This window comes from Ambystoma mexicanum, chromosome 6p, assembly GCF_040938575.1.
Source record: "Ambystoma mexicanum isolate Mex_15411 chromosome 6p, UKY_AmexF1_1, whole genome shotgun sequence".
NCBI classification, from domain to species: domain Eukaryota; kingdom Metazoa; phylum Chordata; class Amphibia; order Caudata; family Ambystomatidae; genus Ambystoma; species Ambystoma mexicanum.
In genome coordinates this window covers 868,529,341-868,546,584 of record NC_090935.1, presented here as the reverse complement: position 1 = coordinate 868,546,584, position 17,244 = coordinate 868,529,341, and the positions used below count along the sequence as shown (strand labels likewise).

At 46.0% G+C, this 17,244-nt stretch overlaps 1 protein-coding gene across 1 annotated transcript in view; it reads right to left on the bottom strand.

Moving 5' to 3' along the window:
- The window catches only part of MAN2A1 (mannosidase alpha class 2A member 1), a 1,346,034-nt gene that overhangs the window by 510,462 nt on the left and 818,328 nt on the right, over window positions 1-17,244 (bottom strand). The window lies entirely within an intron of this gene.

Genomic DNA, 17,244 nt, shown 5'->3' with positions numbered 1-17,244 from the left:
GCGGGGCAAGCACCGAGGAGCGGGCTTTGATGGTACTGGGCTCCTCTCCGGATGACTGAAGCCTGCCGCTACTCAGCCGTCACGCCGCCTGCACCCAATGCGCTAGCCGCAGGCGAGGCCATCAGCGTCTGGGTGATCAACGTATTATTGCTTACTCTGCGGACAGGGCCAGCCTCTGCGTCCGGATCCCACACCTACATACAGGTTTGCTGGCAGCCGGCTGCCGCCGTGCTGGCCCCGACACTTGGAGATGTGTGCTTCCAACAGCTGCCAGTTCTGACCTCCTGTAATGGGTCGTTGTGTCACTCGCTGCCCTCCACACCACAGCTCGCCACATGTTACAGAGGATACGGATCTCTCTCAAATTTCTCCCCGCCGTGCTGTGACCGATACCGTTTGCATTTCAGCCTTTATTCCTGCCGGTACACGCTTCACAGCGCAGGATTTCTATGACAGGATCTCTGCAGTTACAGAACTCTCTCTTCAGGCTGCCATCTTGCATCATGGTATTGTCCGGTGTGCCCCATTATGCATTTTTACAGGTGACAGACCTCTTTTTCCCCCAAAGGCACTCAAAAATAAAAACCAAATAAAATCATTCACATTAATAACTGTAGCAGGTGTTTGGATACCTCACATCATATCAACTAAATTGCACTTGAATTAGGTACCAAAATTTACCAAGGATCTAATTTGTAGAGCTCCATTAGCATGCCTTGACTGGAGCGATTCATTTGTGGACAAAACCCTAGGGGCTTACAAGACACTCCCCCCCCCCACCCACCCCATGCAACGTGCCTGAGCTCATAAAAGCAAATTATCATCTCAAAAAAGAACTTTGGAAATAAAATACTAAAATAATAAATATCAAACCTAGGTCATGTATATGTTTCAAAAAGCTCATCATTCTACCTGAAAATGTACTCTGGAAAAATGTGATGAAATGAAGGTGAAGAGGGGGATTTATTTTTAAAAGGACCACCACAACAATTCTACATTCTTAAATGAATTAACTGTTTACTGGAGAGCTGGTCCAAATGATCAACAACACTTGGTGTTTATATTATAACCTCCATTTTCCTTCATAGGGTGCCTAATGGGTGCAATTCCTACTGGAGGTGTTTAAATTTGAACAAAAGATCATGATCAATTTAGTATCGCAAAAAAAAAAAAAATTATATATTGTGAGCAAAATATCCTGTCAACAAATTACTGTCATTTTGCTTATTCATGCCAAGAGGTTTTCAAGTTCTGAGAAGGGATGACCAACAGGTCTCTTAAGTATAGTTGTACTTATCCACATGGATGGGCGACTTAATGGCATGTTCTAAACCTTGTAAAAACAAGTTCGTTACCCAGTAACTGGAATTCTCCAGCATTGGAAACATTCATACATTCGCATGGCTAGAACAATTCCCCCAACAACAGGCTGGACATGGTCGGTAAAGTAGAAAAAGTATGCTTTAGCAGTAAGACAACTTAATTCACCACCTATCAACCTCATTACGTGCCTTTGGTACCCTTTCATTAATTGTCCAATAAGGGGGAGAAAGGTTGAAGCGCCAGCCTTAGGAGCCATCTTTGGATTCTTACACGATAGTCATGTGGCAAATAAATAAGTGATTGTTATAACCCAGTAGCCTCAGGAGGGCAGGTGGGAGGGACATATGTGAATAAATAGGTTTCTAATGCTGGAGTACCCCTTTTACAGTAAGATATTCTTTCTCCAGCACTGAATCATTAATAGAGTCAAATGCCCAGAATAGATTACTAAACAGTCCCCACCAACAACAAGGAGGCCACAAACAATGAAGATGAATCAGAAACGAAAAAGAACACAATGATATCTCACTTTATCTAAAGAGGTGTTTTAGCATCACTTGGCCCACAGCCAATTCGACTCCTGCATCTATGCAAAGGTAGTAATGCTTGGATTAAGTTTGAAGCGACCTTCAGGAGCCCGCTTTGGATATGTCCTGATGAGAAACACCAGCATGTACGCAGCTATGGCTGTCCTGCCCCTGGTGGAGTGAGCTGTAGGCAATCCTTGTAAAAGGTCTACCTGTAGCAAATACAATATATATTATCTGTCGTGAAAGTCTTTGTTTTTGACAGGGGCATGCCTTTCGAGGGTAGACAGAAGGCCACAAAAGGTTGCTCAGGCTACGGGTGGATGTGTGGTAATTGTACTCTGTCAGAGTTAGGGTGTTTTACAAAGGTCAACCTTAGGGAGGACTTGAGAAGACTCCCATTTGGGACACAGGGCTCCAACTCTTAGTGTAGGCCTGAACCACACAGGTTTTGTTGGTAGCAATGGCTGAGCAGCCAGGCTTATCTTGGGAGGTTATATACAAATAATATACACTAAGGTAAAGTTGATTCTTCAGAAAGGTAAGTACCATTACACACAATATGTAACTTAGAACAAGCAATGCAATATTTACAGTAAGTAAATCACTTTTGTAACACTTTCAGAATGGCAATATGCAATACAAAAGGTAAGTAAAACACTTCTTTAATATCAAGGTCAGATTTGGAGGGTCAAACAAGCAAGGCACAAGCTGTAGAAAGTCCAAAGGTTCCAGGGGAAGTCTTCAGTGGTAAGTAAAACTCTTTGTTGGGAAAAGATTGAAGGACTTTGGCAAAGGCTCCCTGTGGACACACAGGCATTAGGCCTGGGCGATTGTGCATGGGCAAACTCGCAAACACACGAATCAGCACTCCAGCAACCCAGGAACTACAAAGCAACTCTGGGTAAGTTCTACCAAGAGTTGCGCAGTAATTTACAAGTGAAGAAGAGGATGCAGCACGATGAGCCTTGATGCAGCAGCAGACCCGGTAAACGGATTCTTGGACAGGCAGATGAAAGAAGGGACACTGGAATAGATCTCGCAGCAGCAGTCGAGTGAAGATGCTCCAGGCAAAGGATTATTCATGGTTCTGTGATTTTGGCGGCTCTTTGGAAGCACCAGTGAAGAACGGTTACCGCCCGGTTGATTTGTCTAGTTGTCTCGGTTCAGCACTCTAGTGAGGGGACTTCAAGGAATCAAATCTTGCCTCAGGAGGTCTGGAATGAGTCCACCAAAGTTTCAGTAGGATTCGATCACTGGAAGGCGATGCACTGGACAATGGCCGCAGGTCCCAGGGTAGTGGCCGTGAGAAGCCGGTGAAGGTCACAGTTTGCTGTGGGGCGGCTCCAAATGCAGATCATCTTGAGACCAATTGGACCAACCAGTCTAAGGGGGAAGAGGCGTCCTTTTCAGGGCTCTCCTGACGCTTGGAAGCAATTGCTCAGAAGGCATCTCCGGTCGTCTGAAGTGGCTGCAGACATCTCTCCTCTTCCTCCTCGTCGTTTCTTCAGTTCCAGTGGTCAGCTTGCCTTCAGCCTTGGGATCCAGGCCTCTTATGCAGGAACCCAACCAATTAGCACCCATGCACGATTCAAACTATGGGTGGTGGCTGTCCTTACAGGACAGCCAGTCGCCTAGTTGAACTGGTTTCAGCAAAACGTGCTGGGGGACTCTCATGTGGAGGGGATTTCATATCAAAATGAAAAGTCTTCCTAACAGTCAGTACCAGGTTTTGGAGATGGTACACATTCAATTTTGGAGGTAGATCTGTTTTTCTGTAAGAGGAAGAGCGCACTTCTGCCTTTCTGATTAAGAGAATTTTGTCAATGGTACAGATACTAGAAGGATCTTGACAGTTACAGGTTGCCCCAATGAGGACTTTGGTCCCCCTTGAATGAGATTAAATATCTGACCACTTAAATTATCCAGAAGTAAGGGAATAGTTTCTTACCAGTAACTCCATTTCTCCAGCATTGGTATGTTTCATGGATTCACATGCTTAGAATATTCCCCGTCAGGCTGGGAATCCTCGGTAAGCTATATAGACATTTTCCATAGGAAAAATTCCGACACTTTTGTGTCCTATCTACGTCGTTTTGGGCCGCGCACGCCGGCGCCACTAGGGCATAGGGGTATATATATAGCTCCGCCCCCGCGGCTCCTTCAGATTTCAGCCCCCAAAGTAGTATGGGGGATCTCTGGTTTGCATGGTCAGGGGAGGCCGGAGGGCGCATGTGAATCCATGAAAGATAGCAATGCTGGAGAAACGGAGTTACAGGTAAGAAACTATTCCCTTCTCCAGCATTGGATCTTTCATGGATTCACATGCTTAGAATAGATTGTATAGCAGTATCCCCCAACATTGGAGGCGTGTATGCAAACCAACATCACAACAAGCACAGTGCCCACTTTACCACGGCAACCCATTACATTACAGCATGTTCACTGTACAAGCCCAGTGCCCACTTACTATGGCAACATATTACATTATAGTATGTTCACTGAAAAGACACAACATTTTAAAGCATAGTTGCCGAAGGATGCAACCCCATCTGGGGCTTACCTTATTGGAACAGGTGACGTAGTACTGCCTGCCCCATCTGTGTATCTTCAGCATGTTGCTGTGCGAGACAGTAATGTCGGGTAAAAGTATGTGCTACCGACCAGGAAGCCGCTTGGCAGATATCCCCCAGCGGAATTCCGGACCACAAAGCCGTCGACGACGATGTAGATCTTGTCGAATGGGCCCTTGGACGCTTTTCTAGCGGCTTTCCGGCCTTGGAATGACAATAAGAAATGGCCGAAGACACCCATCTGGATAGTCCTTGTTTTGAAATCGCTTTACCCCTAGCCGCAGGATCATAAGCTACGAAGAGTTGTCTCGTGTCTCTGAAGCTTTGAGTGCGATGGAGATAAAATTTCAAAGCTCTTTTCACATCCAAAGTATGGAGAGTCTTCTCTGCCACTGAAGACGGTGTTGGAAAGAATGTAGGCAACACTATAGCAGCGTGTTTATGGAACATGGAAGGTACTTTAGGTATGAAATGCGGGTTAGTGGCCAGCACCACTTTATTACTGAAAAACCTCAAATACGGAGGGCCGATCCCTAGAGCTTGTATTTCCGACAGGCGACGAGCAGAGGTAATGGCCACCAAGAAAGCCAATTTCCAAGACAAACATTTTAATGATGTCGATACATTGGTTCAAAAGGGGGTTTCATCAGGGCTGCCAGGACCAGGTTCAGACTCCAGATCGGAGGAAACTTCTTCCTGGGAGGGAAAGTTCGAAACAACCCTTTAAGGAAGTGTTTAACTAGGCGGTCATTGAACAGTGGAGTGGAATGTCTCTTCTGAGTAAATCTCGAGATGGCAGCTAGATGCACCTTTATGGATGAGACAGATAACCCGTTATTTGCCAGGAACAACAAGTATGGTAGGAGTTGTTCCGGTGTGATCGCCCGCGGGACCATACCTGGTTGACCTGCGCACCATATGCAGAACCTTTTCCATTTGTATGTGTATGGAGTGTTCGTGGAAGGTGCCCTTGTGGCTTGCAAAATACGACAGCAATCTACTGGAATCGCTAACGCGCCAAACTCAGCGAAATCAGGAGCCAGGCCGTCAGACTGAGGTTGTCCGGGTCGTGATGCCAAACGGTCCCTTTCTCCTGAAACAGAAGGTTGGGGATCTTCTGGAACCTCATTGGTTCTGCCGCTGAGAGGTGAAGTAGATTGGAGAACCACACTTGTCTGGCCCAATACGGGGCCACCAGGATCACCTGACAAGGATATCTGTGGATCCATTGCAGAGTCCGACGGATGAGAGGGAATGGGGGGGAAGGCATACAGAAACTTGCCCGTCCACGGGAAGGAGAACGCGTCCCCTAGCGAGTCTTGTTGTGGCCACCTGCTCGCGTATTGGGAGCATTTCTTGTTGTCTCTCGTCGCAAAGAGATCGAGGGCCAGATGCCCCATTCCGCGAAGACACGGTGCAGTTGCTGATTGTTCAGTTCCCATTCGTGTAGACAATTCATCTCACAGCTGAGAGCGTCTGCTTGCACATTTTTCATTCCTGGTAAGTGGAACACCAACAGATGTATGTCGTGTTGTAGGACCCAATGCCAGATCTCCTGGGCCTCCGTCGACAGGCTCCTGGAGCGAGTACCTCCCTGCTTTCATAGATAAAACATGGTTGTCGTGTTGTCTGTCATGATTCTCACCACTGAGCCCTTTATCTGTGGCAGAAAGAATTTTAGGGCCCAACGCACCGCCCTCAACTCTAGCAGGTTGATGTGGAGGGACGACTCTTCCGATGTCCAACGACCCTGAACCTGTAAGGAGTCCAGATGCGCTCCCCACCCAGTTAGAGAAGCATCCGTGACCACTGTCTTCTGGAACGGAGGCTCCAGTAAGGGCATTCCCTTTGTTAGGTGTATGGAGATTCTCCACCATTGAAGCGCCTGCACGAGCTGGCCGTTGATGGTCAACTTGTCCGACCAGCGTCCTCGACTCTGTGCCCATCGATCCGCCAAGAATTCCTGAAGAGGCCTCATGAAGAGGCGACAGTTGTCGATCAAGGGTATGCAGGACGACATGGTACCCAGCAGGGACATGTACCTTCGTACTGACACTCTGGTGTCGACCTCCCATTCCGATGCCTTTTGTTGCAGTCTGTGAATCCTTTTGAGGGATGGCTTCACCAGTCCCGACTGTGTGTGGAACTCCGCCCCCAAAAAGACCAAGGTCCTTGAAGGCTTTAACGAGGACTTGTCGAAGTTCACTGTGAAGCCCAAACGTTGCAGGAGGGACAGGGTGGCATCCAGGCTTTCGTGTGCCCTCTCTGGAGACAGTCCGCTCACTAGCCAATCATCCAAATAAGGGTACACATGGTGACCTTCCTTTCTTAACCAGGCTGCTATTGGAGCCAGACATTTGGTGAACGTCCTGGGGGACGATTTTAGGCCGAACGGGAGGACCTTGAACTGATAGTGGGTTCGTTCGACGATGAACCGCAGAAATCTTTTGTGCCGTCGACGCATCGGGATATGGAAGTATGCGTCCTGAAGGTCTAGCGACAACAAATAATCTCTGGGTTGTATCGATCGGATCACCTCCTGAAGCGTCAGCATTTTGAATTTTAAATTCTTGAGCAGTTTGTTGAGCGCTCGTAGATCCAGAATGGGACGCCATTTTCCATTTGGTTTCTTGACGACAAAGTACCGGGGGTAAACTCCCTGCCCTTTTTCTGCCACCGGGACCAGTTCTATAGCCCCTTTCTGCAGCATAAGTGCCACCTCCTGTAGTAGTATTTGAAGGTGGGGCTGGGCCGAGAACACTGGTGGAATGTGTGGTGGCTTGCCCTTGAACTGTAGAGAATGTCCCAGATGAATCGTGTCCAAAACCCAATTGGTCTGTTATGCGCTCCCACTCGTCGATGCGACGAGACACTCGGCTCCCCAGGATGCCCTGAAGCATGTCATTATTGGCTCTTGGTTTGTTTATCTTTCGTCGACGAAGGGTAGGCCCCCCACCGTCTGGAGGTTTGGTAGTCTCTGCCTCTACGAGAAGATTGGGCCGCACGGCTGTAGCCTTGGGACGAGTAGGAGGGTCTGGAGAAACCTCGGTCTCTAGATTACCCAAACCGGGAGTTACCAGAGGCCCCTCTGAAAGGACGAAAGGAACGAAAATTCCTACCACTCTGGAGGGCTCCGACTGACCGTGCTGTGTCAGTATCCTCTTTCATGCCCTTCAAGGCCTCATCAACTTTTTCACCGAACAGTTGCTCCCCTTCACACGGCATATCCAAGACTTTATATTGCACCTCCGGTCTGAACGTAGTGCACTTGAGCCAGGCTTGTCTACGTAGAACTACGCCATTATTGATTTGCTTAAAACCGGACTTGGCTAGGTCGAGGGCAATGTTTATGGCATGGTTGGAGGCCTCCTCTCCTTCCCGTACTAGCAACATTGCGGACTTTCTATGTTCCTCGGGCAAATGCTCCAAGATAGGAGCCAGTCGGTGCCACATTTCCCTGTCATACCTAGACATAATTGCTAAGGAGTTGGCTGCTTTAACTGTAGTCGCACCGACGGACAGCACCTTCTTGCCAAAAGCGTCCCATCTCCTGGCCTCGTTTTCTGGAGGGGTCGTGCATTTATGTTGAGACCTGGCCTTTCTCGCCGCCGCCGCTGATACCACCGACTCCGGCGAAGGTTGAGACGTCAGGCACTTGGGAGTTGATTCCGGAGCCTTGAACTTCTTCTCCAAACGACCTTTCACTGCCGGTTCAGAGAACGGGTGCTGCATGGTCTTCAGGCCCTCTTGCCAGACATGATCCAAAATCGGGATGGCGAATATGGATTCCCTTCTCTTGCCCATATGATCAAAAAGAAAACAATCCTTTTTCTCCTCTTCAGGAACTAGGCCAAACTACGAACACACCTTACTCATCATGGCATGGAATGCACCCACGTCGTCAGGTGGCGATGGCTGTGCCGGGCTTCTCGGAGCTCCCATCTCCGCTTCAGAGTCGCAAGTTGGGTCACTTGAGGGGGATAGTGAGATGTCTGAACCTGATTCCTCACGGTCAGAGTCCTGTAGTAGTTCTTCTTGCAGGGTAGGGCAATCTTCCGGCGCGTGGGAAGCGGCCGTAATCCTGGTCGACGAGTGAGGAGCCGGGCCCGGCTCGTCGACAAATGGCGTAGACTGTCTCTGTGTCGGGGCCCCAGGCTGCGGTATTTGTGTGTCCAAACGCTGTAAAAGTTTTTGTAGCGTATTTAGCACCTCCAAGGACAGAACCGCCTGGGGGTTCAGTAATGACGAGGTAGTAGGGATGGAACCCACCCCCAAGAGCGACATCGCGCTGGTCGGCTGCAGACCCAGATCGATAGAGCGCGCGACCGTGTCGCGTTCCTCGTCAGCCGACGAGATGGAGAAAGTCGCCTCTGGTTGAAGCAGGGCCTCCGGCGGGACGGGATCGAAAACCTCTGGTTGCCATCCCATCGACGGGACCACCGTCAACGATATGTTTCCTACCGCTGCAGTTTGACATGTGGGAGGAGCCGCCGATGACGCAGGCGTCGACGAGTGGGTCGTCGGCGAAGCCAGTGGCGCAGGGCCTTGAGGCGTTCTCGCCGCTTTTGGGGCCGACTTGCTGGCCGCACTCTCTCGACTCAAGGTAGACTTATGACGGTCTCCTGAGGAGGATTTAGATGGTTCCTTTCTCTCGTTTTTAGATGAGGAGGAAGAAGACGATGCCTTGTGTGAAGAGGAGGAGGCCTTCAAATGTTTGTCTGAATGTTTTTCCGAGGGTCGTTTTTCGGCCGACTCCGAGGGTCGTTTTTCGGCAGCACGTGCCTTCTTCGTCGGGGGTTCCGACCTACTTTTTGAGGCTGTGGAGCCTACCTCCGATGCCGGGTACGCACACGCTCCGTCATTGAGCCAATCAACCAGGCGTCTTTTTTGATCTTTGAGGGTTTTTTGGGAGAAACCCTGGCAGATTTCACAAGTGTCCGCCATGTGGTGAGGATGAAGGCAGTAAATGCAGTCCATATGACCATCCCCTTCGTACACCTTCTTAAGGCCGCACGTAGCACACGGACAAAACAACGCCTTTCCAGACATTCTCTTAAGAAGAACAAACAGTCGCAGAAGTAGAAAGAACAACCTAACAAAATAGCAGATACGCGAGGCAATCCCACCACTTTGGATTCACATGCGCCCTCCGGCCTCCCCTGACCATGCAAACCAGAGATCCCCCATACTACTTTGGGGGCTGAAATCTGAGGGAGCCGCGGGGGCGGAGCTATATATACCCCTACGTCCTAGTGGCGCCGGCGTGCGTGGCCCAAAACGACGTAGACAGGACACGAAAGTGTCGGAATTTTTCCTATGGAAAATGTCTATATAACTTATCGAGGATTCCCAGCCTGACGACGGGGAATATTCTAAGCATGTGAATCCATGAAAGATCCAATGCTGGAGAATTTGAGTTTTCTCTCTCTAGATTTAGTATTTTACATTATAATGCACATAATTATGTTCTCCAAGCTCATTTGAGCGCCTTATGTTAGCATGCAGTTTTCTGGAATTAGAGTTCTAGGATATATGTTTGTGTTAATTACCCTAAGTGCAAAGGGTTTGACTGCAGTGCTCCTGCTATACAGTCTACTTTTCTAAAAGCAAACCTATAAATCGTACAGGTGGTGGTGCCTACCTTCCCCAGTTCTCTGTGTGGCAGCAGTACGCCACCCACCTTCCAGATTAGGAAAACAAGCCACCTTTAGGCACTTTGGACAGAAGTATTGTTCAGAGAGGCAGAAAAGATGTCCCACAAAGGAACAGCCTTTCCAGACAGCTGGAACACAACAGCAGCGAGCCAAAGAAGAGCCTAGGATGGGTTCACCGGGGTCCTCAGGAGTAATCCCCTCTTCAGCACTGGTCTTCTAGAATCTAAGGAATTAATAGATCCTTGCACAAATAATAGAGTCACCCAAGGTCTGAGCTATTCCAGCCCTCTAATCACATCAATGGGAGCCAGTTAATCCTGCTGACTAACTATGCTGGTGCAGCCACAATGGGTGTAGATCAGGAAGTGCAGAGAACTTTAAACAAGTCTACACTAGTTTAAACTGAAATGGAGGGTGCTTTGTGGGCTCAGGAAGAGCCCACATCAGTGAAGCGGTCCTCTTGGACGTGCCTCATGGTCCACATAGAGAAAGGGATGAGCCAAACAAAGAAATAAATGGAAGCAAGCCTAACAAATTAATTTTCACCCCAATGGCTGCAGATAATGGCATTGGGGTACTAATACAATTAACGTGGCTGCATCCCTGAAATAGCCCAAACTAAATCCCAGCTGTCACCAGCCTACTCTACAACACTTATAATACACCTGGGAGCAAAAAGGAGTGCATAATAAGCACCTTTGCTCTGGTAACTATATGGGCTACCAAGGACAGCAAAGGGAAAAGGGTTGCAATGGAAAAGCTCTTCAGTGAAATGCCCTCTTGCCACAAAACAAATGTGAAAAAACCATAATGCTCACCCTCTCCATGGCTGTGGATCTTCTATCCTCCCCTCCCTTTTAATAACAACCTTTGCATCTTCTGAGAAGACTGAAAATACATGTAGACATGTAGGGGAATCAGAGTGGAGGAAGGGCAATGTCGCCTGCCTTTCATGGAAGAGATTGTAAATGAATAATTAAGAAAGCTTTCAGAAAGCTCCCAGGTGGTATCTCCCAGGTAGTGGTGTTTTACATGTTAAAACTGTGACGAGAAAGAGTAGGACTCAGTATAATGAAGATTATCAGAAATGTAAATTGTCAAATAGGGTCATACCTTGGGTGGGTAATAGGAAAAGGAGATGATATTTTGAGTGAAACCCTGCAACAGCATTGCTGTGCAGATATCCTTCTGATCGCTGACAATTTCATGCCTCCTATATAGGTTGTCCATGCAAGCAAAACAATATACCTTATTTGACAAAATCATAAGCCCAGAGCACAGTAATGGTAATGTGAATAAACCCATAGTTTTGAGTTAAGAGAAGGACTTCCTTAGTCTCACTTCCTTAAATGCTTTACTCAACAATGCAAACTGATCATCAATAAACAGAAGAGTAGCTTGGAGGTGTTGGCTAAGTAGGTAACAAGCAGAATTCAAGCAAAGGTTAAATGGAATAAGTTGGCAAAATTCAGCATCTGACTAGAGAAAGCATTGAGCAATAGTGCACACAGAATGCATGAGGTGTGCCTCGTGGGCTTACGACACATCTGTGTCAGAGAAGGAAAACCATATACTGTTCCTTTGGACTTGGTTGAGGGAGCAAATCTCTAATGTCACATCCGTGAATGACAACACAATTTAACTGGCAATCTATAGCACCATCCCAAATTGCTTAGCTGTACAAGCGCCAACTACTTTAGGTTCAAACCCATGGCATTTGATGGGTGGAGAAGGCAACTGAGCTGAAGGGGATACAATCCTTGAAGGCACCTCTTCACTTTTAAACACTCCTATCACACCATCTGCGAGTAGCACCAATTCCCAGGATTCCAAAGTGTGTGGTGTTGAAAGTGTGTACCCAGCAACGGATTTTGCACTGTATTTATTGGTCGCCTTGCAGAATGAAAAGGTGTAGACTGGTTCAGGATGACACCTGTTGGAATTTAAGTCTGATGTGGGGACATTCCTACATACGTTTTGGTAGTGTTCTACTATCAGGACTTTTTGGGAGGATGTCCTTCAGTGTATGGACCTCGTATTTGATCTTACACCTCCCGGTAATCCTTTGCTGTGTGTGTTGGGGTTGTTTACACTCAGGCTTCATTTGTCGGTTAGCTTACTCTTTTGGGCCTACAGACCTCTAAATGTGACCAAGAAACAGATTTTAAAATGCTGGAAGAGCGACCTCAGGCCCTCTGTGAAGACTGGCTGCATGATGTGTCGATGTTTTCAAATAGAGAGTTAGTAATCTACCAGGTTAAGAAAAAGAAAGATGCATACACTCATTTGGGATGCTCTTAATGAGTTTTATGCTTAAGGCTTACCCTAACCCCATTCCCTTTCTACCTACTTTTCTGCCTCTTTTCTTCCCCTTTCCCTTCCTCACCCTCCGTATACTGATAACGGTTACTATGTTTTGTTTTTGATATCCTTCTTATTTTGTTGTTGATTGTATTAAATTGAAAATTTCAATAAATACATTTGAAGGAAAAAAAAAGTGTGCAGTTACAGCATAAAACAATTACTACTTGCCTGCCTGGTCACAATGTCAGACCAGCAGGGATTTCACACCCCTACAGAATCACCACGTATGGTGTGAAGCATACCCTGTACCCCAGCCAGTATTGGTCACTGCACAGAGATCAGGGATTGTATCACTTGCAGGTACGTTTCACAGCAATCTGACACCGTAATGTCAAATGACATCACCATGTACTGATGCTCCTCGCTTTCTGCTCGGCTTATCTAGTATCCAGTGCTTCTCATCGTCTCCCGTCTTGGTGTTGCTTCGGAGTGCCTCTCCACCATGTGGGACTTCCTTGCTTCTGGGACTTCACTAGTGTGGTCAGGATCAGTTTTCTTGTTTGGACTGTGTTTAGAGGACTTTTGATGAATCTTGGTTTTCCTTTCTTTGGATGGATCTGGACTGCCTGTTCTGTAGCCTGCTCCTGGACCCTCCCAGCCTCTAGCTCTTCCACATCCTTCAGATATCAAGTATAGTGGCTTTCCTGTGCCTTATTCAATGTTCGGACCCAGTATTTGTCTGTTGCAGCTCTCGGACGACGGTGCAGGATGATCCTTCATGCCTTAGGGGGTCCACAATTGACTGGGGACTTTGTGACAATATACCTCCAGTCGCTTGTGATCAAATAACATTTTTGGGGTAAAGCGGCGGCCCGATTTGAATCATGACACACAATGCCTGAGATATTGGAGCACATTGGATTTAAACTCAGGATACAATAATTATGCGCTTGTCCCACCAAATACATATTAAATTAAAAATTCTGGGCCAAGATGTCTGGACTAAGCAGGATGGATTTCTGTAGTACCGGGGGAGACAAAACTCCAAAACATGACAAATGGATCTTCAGCGACCATCCATTTTTGTTAAAAAATGATTCCCTACACTTTCAGTTCACAATTTAAATTAATACTATCTGTTCAATCGGTTAGCTCATGACATGGATGAAATGGAGGGAATCTTTATCTGGCCGTATTTGACCTCAATCTTCAATCTATGGTGCTTAGTAAGGTTAATTTGCTAAAAGAAAAGACTATATGATAGCATGCTTCTTAATTCAGTTTATAATGGTGACTCTACATCTGTCGGACCATATACAAAACAACTGGATGAGAACTGCAGTACCACTTTACAAAACACGTGAAATGGTCCATCCTTATTGCTATATAAATAGGGTGCCAGTTTAATGTATATTTGTGTTCACATGACCTAAAAGATTATCAGAATGAGAATTACTTTTTAATCTGAAAAAAGTAGCAGGGCGTATCAGATGCTGCAACTGTGTAATGTGTATGCATATGATTTCAAATGACGTTTCCATGGCAACATTAAAAAAAAGTCTCTTGAAATAACTTAATTGGTATTTGAATTAGATCATGTGTCGAATGTTGGGTACACGTGGCACGCCTTATGCAGGTTAAGCAGCCAAAGGTCTAAATGTCATTCCCACCCAAATTTTGCAATAAACATCTTGTAGGCCATCATTAAATTATGCAAATGCTTCTTTCAAATCCAGGATATATGAAAAATATCAATAAGCCACACAGGTTGGAACCAAAGACAATCACCCGACCAAAGAGCATTATAGAGCCATATATTAGGGACACCAGCACCCACTGAGCAGGTGGTCATGGCTGATATTTTGAAAGCAAAATGAACACTTTATCCCTAAATTGGATTTATAATCTGTTAATTTGCACCATGAGATAGCAATAAGTAGGTTTACCCACTTTTCATTTTGTGATCTTCCTCCACTTACTGGTTACCTTGTACATATTAGCATGGGCTTGTACTTGTTGGTATGATCTGTGGTAATATAGTCAGGCCAGGCCGATGCCTCTGGGCTGTTGCACGCATTACAAATGCGATTAAATAAAATAAATAAACAGTGATGGAGCACAGTTGACTTGGAGAGAAGAATACAATGTTGGCGAATACATTCCTTTGGGATTTACCAATCCATCGAATGACATCCTGTCAAGAACGCTCTGCAGCTGGCGGCGCTAGAGAGTCACGAGGAAAGATGGCTGCTGAATAGCTTTCATGTAGACTTGTGCTTTCCAAGTAGTGAGCTTGCAAGGTTCACACCATTTTACAGTCTTAAGACATTTACCTTTGAACTCTGAGCAGTTTTTGAAGATCACTGGTGCAGCATCCTGTATCGACCCACCCACTACAGAAAACAGATGAGACTTCAAAAATGCCTGTGCTGAGAGCCTGGGTTTATTGCGTTGAGCTGCACAGATGTAATGTTGATGAACCTTACAGGTGCCAACTGCTAGGCATACGACATGTCAATTCTTTAGACTTGGCTACACTTTTTTAATCAATTCTGTGCACTATGTGGCATGCAAAATCTTATACTTTGTATAAATTGGAGGAGTTGGAGGATGAGGCCTGGAGGGGTTCACGTTTTGGTCCACATGTTCTTAGAAAAACAAAGGTTTTAGCTTTGTTTTTTCTGTATTAAACACAAAGATTGGAAGGCAGGTTCATGGGAACGGTTGGGAGGAAAGTAAAACACAAGGAGGAGTCCGCTAAATACAACAGTGCCAGGGTAAAAAAGGAACACAACACAAGTGGGAGGTATGATCGTATCCTAATCTAAATAGGGGATTCATGTCCTAAGTACACGTTTTCCAAAGCAAATATGATCTCCTTGGACACAGTAAGCTTCCCCGTCATGTTCTTGTACAAATTGACAGGATCTTCTCCCTTTTTCAGTTTGCATTAATTTTCTAGCCACCCGGACATCTGCCTAACAGGGGCCTGTAGCAGGCTTCTGAGCTCCAGTACTGAGCCCACTACAGGCTTAACATAAAATTGCAGTTTCTAGGGGATAGCCTTCCTCGAGGGAATTAAAATCTCACCTGTTCGCCCACCCCCAATGGCTCAGTCCAGGATCTGCACAATGTCCCTCAGCGGGACTTAAGCAAGGTCTTTCTCTTGCAGGACCCAAGAACAAATAACCGATGCTGGCCTCTCACACACTCAATTCCTCATCTTCTTCCTCTTCCAGCCTCCACCTGATCTTGCTTTCCTTCTCCTTTCTCCACTCCAACCTTTTACTGCTTTCTTTCTCCTTCACTTTCAATCCCTTCTCCTCCAATCTCTCCCTTGCTGCTCTCCTCCTCTCTCGATGCACAACTTGCTAACATGGAATGCCAACCAAACTCCCTCAAAGATGTGTTACCTCTGGTCCTTTTAATAGTGTGCAATTGGACTTAAACTGCTCCCATGGAATCTGTGATTGGTGGGTCTGCTCCCACCTCCTCAGTATTTCGCATTACGATATGCCCTTTGGGTGCGCCATTTTCTCTGGATAGTGTTCAGTTAAATGTTTTCTACTCTGCCCGGTTCAATGGCCCAAAAGCATAAAAGGGCCCTTTCCCATCTTGGGATGTTTTATTCTGCATCTGCACAATCACAACAGTTTCTCTCTAGTAAGTAAATATTTACTCTTAATTAAATTGGCAACTCTGATATCAAAATACTTAAATGCTGCAATACTTCACATTAAATATTTAGAAATGTGCATCCTTGTTTCGTTTCATACAGGGAGTACCATCATGCTCTCCTGGTCCTGATGAAGGTGTTCAAATGATTACTATACCGAAATGTATATGTTGGCCTATATTCTGGCCTGATTATCTTTAGCTCTACACTAAAAAAAAAGAATGAACTAGAATCTAGCGAACTAAAAGAAGACTTATTTATTTCACCTTTTTCCCTTTGTGAAAATATACACTACAAATATAATACAAAGTCTTTTTGCAAAACAAAAATAATAATTTTGTGTTTGTCTGTTGGAGCTAAAAATGTATGTTCAAGAATTTGAAATAAATATACTGCGCAGCTATTTCCTTTGTTGCTTTTTTTGCCTGTTTTCCCTCTAAAATCTGAGTTTATTTTTTTTGTATACCCAAACAATCTTTCAGTGATTACCCTGCAATGACATAAGTTCATATATTCAACAGAAAATTGCTCTATGACGTAATGTGCAACTTCTTAAGCTAGAAAATGTATGTTCAGATGAAGACATGTCAGTTATAACTTAAACCACCATAAATAACGTTTTTTAACTGTGTCCCGCAGGAATCACCACTCTAAGCCCCAATAACCACAACTTTGATCTCCCTCACGGGGTGGTAGGGTTGCCATTGGGATTTTGCTTAGAAGACTGGCGAGAGAGAGAGAGAGATAGAGCGGATATTGGGGATCTCTCAAGTATCAGTTCAAGGGGTTGCACCATGTAGCAGGTGGCTTACTCTGGCCCGAGTGTGCAGAAACTTCTGCCTGGTATATGGGACATCATCAATGAGCCTAATGTTTAGTCGTTATCACATGCGGAAGACATCAATCACAGAGGAAGACAAGATGGCGATTGTGTTGAAGAGTGCATTCCTGACTGACTTTGGGAGGGTTGCAACCATACTGCGGTTTGGCGGAACAAGGGCCGGTACCAGGGAACCAGAAGAGGAAGAGGCAGCTGCACATAAATAGAAGAGAGATTGTGAAGGATTCAGTGATCACGTGTGTTGTTGGGGAAATACTGCTGCATGCAAGCAACATCAACCGTTTAGGGGAAAACGCATATTTCTCTCACCCCCAAGTTGTGTACATTGGCTGGAGCATGTGCAAAG